Source organism: Cryptomeria japonica, chromosome 10 (assembly GCF_030272615.1).
Source record: "Cryptomeria japonica chromosome 10, Sugi_1.0, whole genome shotgun sequence".
Classification (NCBI taxonomy): Eukaryota; Viridiplantae; Streptophyta; class Pinopsida; order Cupressales; family Cupressaceae; genus Cryptomeria; species Cryptomeria japonica.
This window is the reverse complement of record NC_081414.1, coordinates 312,883,050-312,891,579: the sequence shown is the minus strand read 5'-3', so window position 1 is coordinate 312,891,579 and position 8,530 is coordinate 312,883,050.

Genomic DNA, 8,530 nt, shown 5'->3' with positions numbered 1-8,530 from the left:
TATGGAGGAAGATCTTGATCAAATAGAGAAGAAAAACACTTGGTCACTTGTCCCCAGACTAGCTGATAAAAATGTGATTGGTACTAAGTGGGTATTTAGAAACAAACTAAATGAAGATGGTGAAGTGGTAAGGAACAAGGCTAGACCAGTTTAAAAAGGATATGCACAATAAGAAGGTGAGGACTATGGAGAAACCTTTACACCGGTTTCTAGACTTGAAGGAGTTAGAATGTTACTTGCATTTGCAGTATTTAAGGGATTCAAAGTTTACCAAATGGATGTGAAGTCTACATTTTTTAATGGGATTCTATAAGAAGAGGTTTATATAGAATAACTAGATGGGTTTGCATTGATTGAAGACAAGGATATGGTATGCAAACTGCATAAAGCTTTATATGGATTAAAGCAAGCTCCGAGGGCAAAGTTTGAGAGACTCCATTCACTTTGATAAAGATTGGATTTTAGAGAATCGGTGAGGATAGCATTATCTACTTGAATACTGAAGGAGACAAGATAGTAATTGCAGAAGTATTTGTTGATGATATCATATTTGGTAGAGATGATGACATGAGTTTATCTTTTGCAGAAGAAATGAAAAAGGAATTTTAAATGTCTCTAATAGTTGAGATAAAAAATTTCATTGGTTTGCAGGTCCAACAGATGAAAGGAGGCATCTTTATCAGTCAGTCCAAGTATGTGAAGGAGGTATTGAAAATTTTTGGAATGGAAGACTGTAAACCAGTTGGAACCCCTATGGTTACTGGTTGCATATTATCAAAGGAAGATGATTCAGATCCAGTGAATGAATCTGAGTATAGATCTATGATTGGAAAACTACACTATGTTGTTTATAGTAGACCGAACATTGCTCGTGCAATTGGTATAGTGGCAAGATTTCATAATAATCCTAAAGATACTCATATGGTTACAGTGAAGATTATTTTTTAGGTATCTTAGAGGAACTATTGATTATGGATTATGGTATCCATACAAAGGCAACTTCTCTTTGAAGGTGTTCACAGATTTTGATTGGGCAGGTAATGTAGATGACTGAAAGAGCACAATCGGTGGCGCATTCTTTCTAGGAGGAAGACTGGTATCTTGGACTAGTAAGAAACAAATTTGTATTTCTCATTCTATAGCAGAATTAGAGTATGTGGTTGCATCCATGAACTGTACTCAAGCAATATGGATGAGACGTGTATTGGAGGTTTCAAGGAAACTATGACAGAACCGATGATCATATATTATGATAATACAAGTGCAATAAGTATTTCAAAGAACCCAATATTGCATGCTAGAACAAAGCATATTGAATTGAAGTTTCACTTTCTAAGAGAGAGTGTGCAGGAAAAGACAGTCAGGATGGAACATGTGTCTAGTAAGGAGCAGTTAACAGACATATTCACTAAGCCATTTCCTAATTCTACCTTTGAATATCTCAGAGGTAAGCTAGGGGTTATACCCCTACCAAAGGTCAACTAAGATGTTGTTGAAGAATCAATCCAGTGGACTAATTGAAAATCTTTCACTGTGGATTGATGAGAAGTGGGCTACTCCATAGGGGGAGCAGCTGAGATGAAGGAAGCAAGAGCAACAGAAGATGAATTTGACACTTTGTATCTTTAGCATTGCTGTCAAAGGGGGAGAAGAAATGAAAAGGGGGAGAAGAACAATGATAGGGGGAGAAGTAAAGCAAAGAAGGAGAAGAGCAGAGAAAATCAAGTGAAGCAGTCATAACTAGAACTCTAACAGTTATGTATGGTGAGCATTTCAGTTTTGCATGATGAGATTTTGATGAGATTTTGGTGTTGCCATCAACACCAAAGGGGTAGATTATTGGCATATCTAATGAAGACAATAATGAGGAGATTATTGGCATATGAAGATGTTGATGAGATGAGAAGATAATCGGTAAAGTTATTGTTGGTAAAGTTGGTAAAGTTGATAGATACTGTTGGCTAGATGATGATGATATAGTTGTAAGTTGTTTGATAACTTTATTTGTGTTGTCATTGATGGAAACCATGTTTGTTGAGTCATCTAAGTCATCTAGGCCTACTGGTAAAGATTGACCTATAGAAGAATGTGTTAGACAACAAAATTGCTAAGTTGTTGTAAACCGGTAAGCAGGAACAGTGCGATGATGAAGACACCGATATAGATGATTGGTGAGGAGTTAAGCATTGTGGTTTTACAAGAGTGTTGAAGACAAGAACATGCATCTATGTTCCACACCGCATCAGCAAATTCAGTATATTGAGTGAGTTATGACTAACTGCCGTAAAATCTGTGAAGAAGAATATATATACCGGTAACAGATCTTTAACCGGTAATGATTTATGGTTTGGTGGTGGATCTTATCATGTTTATAACTTAGTGATGATGTGTCAAAAACCATGTGTAATGATAAGATGGTGTTTAAGCGCATACAAGGATCAGATTTCTTGGGAAACAACAAAGTGCTTAGCAAAAAGTGACAAGGGTTTGACTGCTTATCAAATCGATGTACAATGATGAGCGGTGATCATTCAATAGTAGAAATTGTCTTAAAATTTGTTGTAATGATTTGTAATGTATTTTGGCAGACTTTTTTTCCGCACTTGATGTAAATTCAATATATTTTAAATGTTACTAGGGTTTTTTAACCGACCTAGTTGAAAAGTGTATTTAGGTTGAGTTTGAGAAGAGATTTTGTGTTGGTGATTTGAGAAGAAGAGTGTGTCAAACCAAATTGAAGAGTATGCATGTGTGTAGAAGAGATTGAGTTGAAATGGATCTGTACTAGAAAACAAGGAAGTGTTGTGATTAGATCATTTGCCCTATTTTTCCCTAACAGTTATAGCAGTATTGAAATCCCTTAACCAGGTAGATCCTAATATGTCTTATTTGTAAATCCCTTCACCGGGTGGCTCATAAACTTGAGTTTAAAATCCTCTAGCAAGGTTAATCCTACTAGGGTAGAGCTCCTCATAGCGCTAAGGTGAAATCCCTTAATCGGGTGACTCCTAACATCGTCTACTCTTAACCGGGCATATTGTAAAGCTCCTAACCGGGCTAGGCCTTTAACCAGGCGCATTCTGAAAGAGTGCAAATATTTTGTGGGTGCTAATTCCCATTGTTCTTTTTCCCATTTTGGTTTCCATGTGAAAAATCTATGTGTTCATGTGGTGATGCATTGTTGATGTGTGGATTTGATATCATTACTTTATTTGCATGTTGATGAACACTTAAGTGAATGGTTTGATAAATCAGTTTAAAGGACTGTTTAAGTAGTTACAGGTACTGATTTTTGAAGTGTTTTTAAAGTATTTCAGATTTGTTTAACTACTAATTCACCCCCCCTCTCAGTAGTTATCGGATCCTCATAATAACATACCCGTCCACCTAGAAACATCCAAAGATACTAAACCTGGACTGAAAAGCCACCATACAAAATAAAGCACATTGCCTGTAAAAGCAAAAAAAGGCAACTCACTGGAATTTCCTCCAGCAGTTGCCTCTCGCCACCATGGTTCCATTTCTCTCCAATGATCGTACCAGCCTTGGCCATAGTATTCATCTCAGCTCCTGCTCTGCTTTGACCTTTTCCTACGCTATGACACCTTCCAGGTCTTTGATTTCCACATACAATTTGAGGGCGTCCCAGCCCCTTCTGGCCTCTTGAGAGTAGTGATATCTGCACATACCTTTCACCCACCTGAGGAATGGGAATAAACCTGCATTGCCACCCTGCACTCCATCCTCTACACCTTCGTGGGCATCAAAACCCACTCCCGGTTCTGCCCATTCCAAGAAGGAATCCAAATCTATCAGGTAATCCTCATGAATAATTGTCTGCATAAATTTCTTCACCATTGTCGTGTCTTTCCCCAATTCCATCCCCCAAGCCATGATAAGGGCATAAATGTGCATTCTGGTTTTAAAATGGAATTTGACCTAGCTAAAAGCGCCCCCCCCCCCCCCCAAACCACATAGGTTACACTCTGCGCAAGAAATTCATCATGAAATTTAAACAACTTCTAAAGATGACCAATGTTAATTTTGCCAAAAAAAACAAAAAATAGTCGCTTACTTCTCAGAGAGAAATTGGCCTCCATGAGAGATTCAGAACCGCAACCTTACTGAGCAAATTGGAGATCGATTTCTTCACAAAAATTTGTTTCTGTAGGAAATGCCTTCATACCAACACTTTGAAGAAGATGAAATTGAAATAAATGACTACTCATGCAAACAATAAAGGCATAAATAACAAGGCTCCTCGCTATACTCAAGCGCCACCATCCTCTCACTGCCTTTTGACATCGTACACTTCATTTACGATGTCATTAATACAAAAATCCTCCCACCTGAAGTCACCCACTTCAGTAAAGGTGAGAGCCCACTTAGATAAAATGTCTACTTCAGCATTGCCAGCACGTTTAATGTGGCTTAATTGGACCTCCTCAAAATTTTCCAACTCTTCCAGGATATTATGGATCCAGCCTTGTAAGTGCCATGCATCTATGCCTTTCTTCATTAAAGCAAGGATGATAATTAAAGAATCACCTTCTAAGTGCACTTTCCTAGCGTCAAGCATCTTGCACATCCTAACAACAAGCAGAGTTGTTGTTACTTCAGCCAGATTATTCAAGCCATTTCCAAACCTCTGGGCCCCAATGGCCAAAGTTACGGTGATGGGCAGCTTAATGGTCGATGCAATCGTACTTGTTAAAGGGTCTTGCTTGTTGAAACAATTTCCAATGGCTTAACTTATTTATTTTTTTGTATTTTTACGATTTAGATTCTCTTTCAAAATAAACTGCAAAAGATGGCTCAGGGAAACAAGAAAATAACAATGAAACAAATATAATAACTATTGGCAATTGACACTCATTGGATTCATATGTTGTCATTGATGGCAACAATATTTTGTAGAACGCATATACCGCCAGATACTGGTATTGGAGGCATACACTGACATATATCGGCATTGGAGTAATCAGGGTCATCACCGACACCGACATCCAGCACTTCAGTCAAGCCGACATCAATTTGGGATCCGAAAAGTTTTATTTGTAAAATCATTTTGTGATTATTGTATAGGGCTGACATTGAATATCTTTTGTAATGTATTGTAAGCCGACATAAGGCATATTGTTTGTAAAGGGTATATAAGTCAGTTTATTAGGTCATTTTAATATAGGACAAGGAAGTAGAACAATGTGATGCGAAGGATATGTGTGTAGATCATTTGTATGCAAAAGTAATATCATGCAATGATCAGTAGATGGTTTGTAAAGAATTCTTAGATGAAAGGAGATACCGGTAAAAGGGTTCAGAGTTTATGAACCGATACAGAACAAAGCTATAACCGGAACTCTTTTTAGCATTGCAGATGCATTTTGTGAATTCGCCATTACTATTTTATCTCAGAAGAAGCTTGTAGTCAGTGAGACTCTTTTGTGTTGAGAAGTGTGCTCTAGGTAGTGTGCCTTCTTGCATGTGCAAGCCCCCATACTATGTAATATCTTTCATATGGCCAGTGAATTGATATTGTGGGTCACAAATCCCATTGTAGATTTTCCTCTTTAAGGTTTTCCACGTATAAAATTCAGTGTGTTATGGTGTTCATTCATGTGGTTGGTTTATTTACTTCATGTTATATGTTTCTTCATTTACTGGTTTATATGTGTATGTTATAATAAGTTAAAATCTTATATTACCAGCAAAACATTGATTCACCCCCCCCCCCCCCTCTTAGTTTTCTTGGATTCCTTCAATTCCAACAATTGGTATCAGAGCCTGGTACCTCGATGGAAGTTTAACAACTTGAGGAAGATCCTGAAATCAGAATCATTGAACATGGATATGGAGAAGCAACTTGAGATGGCACTTGCGGATTATGATGTTGAAAGGTTGAAGAACTTAAAGATGCAAGATGAATTGAATTCTGCTAATGAATTCATTCTTGTTCTACAAGAAAAGTTATCATCTGCTCAAGCTAGGAGGATGGAACTTTTGCAAAACCAGGATGATGAAGAGAAAAATACACTTAAGGAACAATGTCAAAAGTTGAGTCAACAAAACATGCTCATGAAGAATGAAATGCAAGACCTGACTATGAGGATGTCAAAAGAAATTGAGGACAAAAAGAAGAAGGAAGAAAATCTTGTTGTATCTCTGAAGAACAAATTTGAAGAATATGGCAGATTGGCTCATGAGAATGATATGTTGAAAACTAATTTGGTACAATCCTGGAATAATGAACAAGAGCTTGAAAGAAAATTAATTACTCTAAGAAATGATCTGACTACTACAAGTGAGTATAAAGAAAAATTCAGGGTTAGTGCTGCACAGTTGGATGATTTATTGAAAAGACAAAGGCAGAATGAAGATTCTAGAGGACTTGGATTTGAACAAGGTGAAAGTTGCGGTACTACAAATAAAGATTAGTCAATCGGTATGCACAACTCATCAGACCAAAGGAAACCGGTAAGGCAATCTAATGCTTACAAATTCAATGGTAGATGCTTTGTTTGTAATAAATTTGGGCATATGGCTAAACAATGTAGAAATAGAGAAAATCAAAACTATAATTCAGTTCCCAATCAATGCACAAATTGCAAGAAATATGATCATAAGTTAGAAGATTGTAGAATGAATGTTAAATGTCATGCATGTGTAAAGTTTGGACATTTGGCTAATCAATGTAGATCAAGGAATGACATCGAATATGGCAAAGCAATTCAAAAGAACAATGTTACATGTTATGCATGCAATAAAATAGGTCATATTGCTAAGTAATGCAGTAGCAAGACTAAACCGCTCAGCAATGACAACGCAAATGAGAAAAGAAAGAAGAAGGTAAATGAATTACAACAATTTCACACCAAGAGATGGGTTAGAAATTCTGAAGAACCAATTGGAGATGCAACTACACCGGTAACTGCACCAATAACTCCATCGGTAGAACAGAGCATTCCTGTACCGACAGAAAATTCAACTGGTAACTAAGGCAGACGCCTTAGGGGTTGGCAAATTCATTGAAAATCTTGCATATTCCCTGGAAGAGATCTGGAAAGTTGCATTGATCATTGATGGAGGTTTATCCGGCATAAAATTATGAAACCGGCATCTGGTATGGCACACCGCTAAGCATTTATGACAGTGAAGGATTAGGGTTTACTTGCTGATAAAAAAGGAAAATTGACTCATTTTTACTCACCCGGTACTTGAGAAAACTAGAGCGAAGCAAAGGCAAATCATAGGCGATCAAGAGTGAGCAAAGGCATTCTAAAGATTTTTAGCAATTGTCTGAGAAGTGATCAAGATCTTTCAAACTGATAATCGTTATCCAGGTATTTCTTTGAAATGGCATCTGAATCATCATCTACTCCTACTTTCATTGCGAATCCCACTGTTGTTGAGGTTAAGGATAGGCTCAGACCTGTTTTCAAAGAAGTTCCTGAAATAGAAATGAAGGAAGACTCTACTGGCGCATTTTCAAGGGTTCCCAATGGCGTAGTTTATGTGGAAGATGTCAGGGCTTATATTCACTGCACTTTGGAGGATTTAGGCACTGAGGAAATCAAGGGAATGCATCAATCTATGATACTAGGCATCTCCGGAACAATCAAGTCAGAATATCAAATAATTGAAGACCTAGGGTTAACCAGAATCTTGTACATACCGGAATTCAAGGATGAAATGATTAGATATGTTCTGAGTAGAGTCCATAATGAATTCATCTGGCTGGACTGGCCTCACATGATCACCAAAGAATCAATTCAGGCGGTCATCGGCTTACCCAAAGTCGGGAAGGAACTAGGGAAGAAGATCTCCAACACTAAGGTTGAAAATCTCACCAGCACAACCCATGATGGAAGGTCGATGAGGATCAGCACCATTAAAGATACAGATGTAAAATTTGCCAGCATGATCATCCGCTACAAGGTAACACAATCAAGTCGATTGAACTTTGTTGCTAGTTCATGTATCCATACTGCATATCAAATGATAAAGAATGATGGAAAGTATGATTTGTGTGAATGGTTAAGAAGTGAATTAATGATAAATCTTGGAAAAATGAAAGGTGTTAAGAAAGAAACATTCTAGTTTGGCAATCTTATTGTCTGCTTGATGTTGTATTTTATGAATTAGCTACTAGGTTTGGGAAAGAAATGATGGGCTCATGACATACTGGTAGGTATGCAGATTAGAGATGCAATTACCGGTCTTAGCAGCAACAAGGATGAGAAGTTATGGGACTTCTTTAAATATTTTCAAGAGAACATGAGACTGAGGGAGAGAATCTCCAAACACATTGTGGAGAAATATTCCACTAAAATTTGCTTCAATGTAAAAATAGATGAGACTCTCATGGAAGTGATGGAACCTAGAACAATATGGGTCATTGAATTGGGCTATGAAGTTGATGACAGCATCTTGGAACTATATGCAAAAATGTTGATTGATGCTCCTTTGGATGATAAGGTTGAACACTTTGGTACTGTTGAGGAGAAGGTTCTTGAAGTTAAAATTAGTTTCA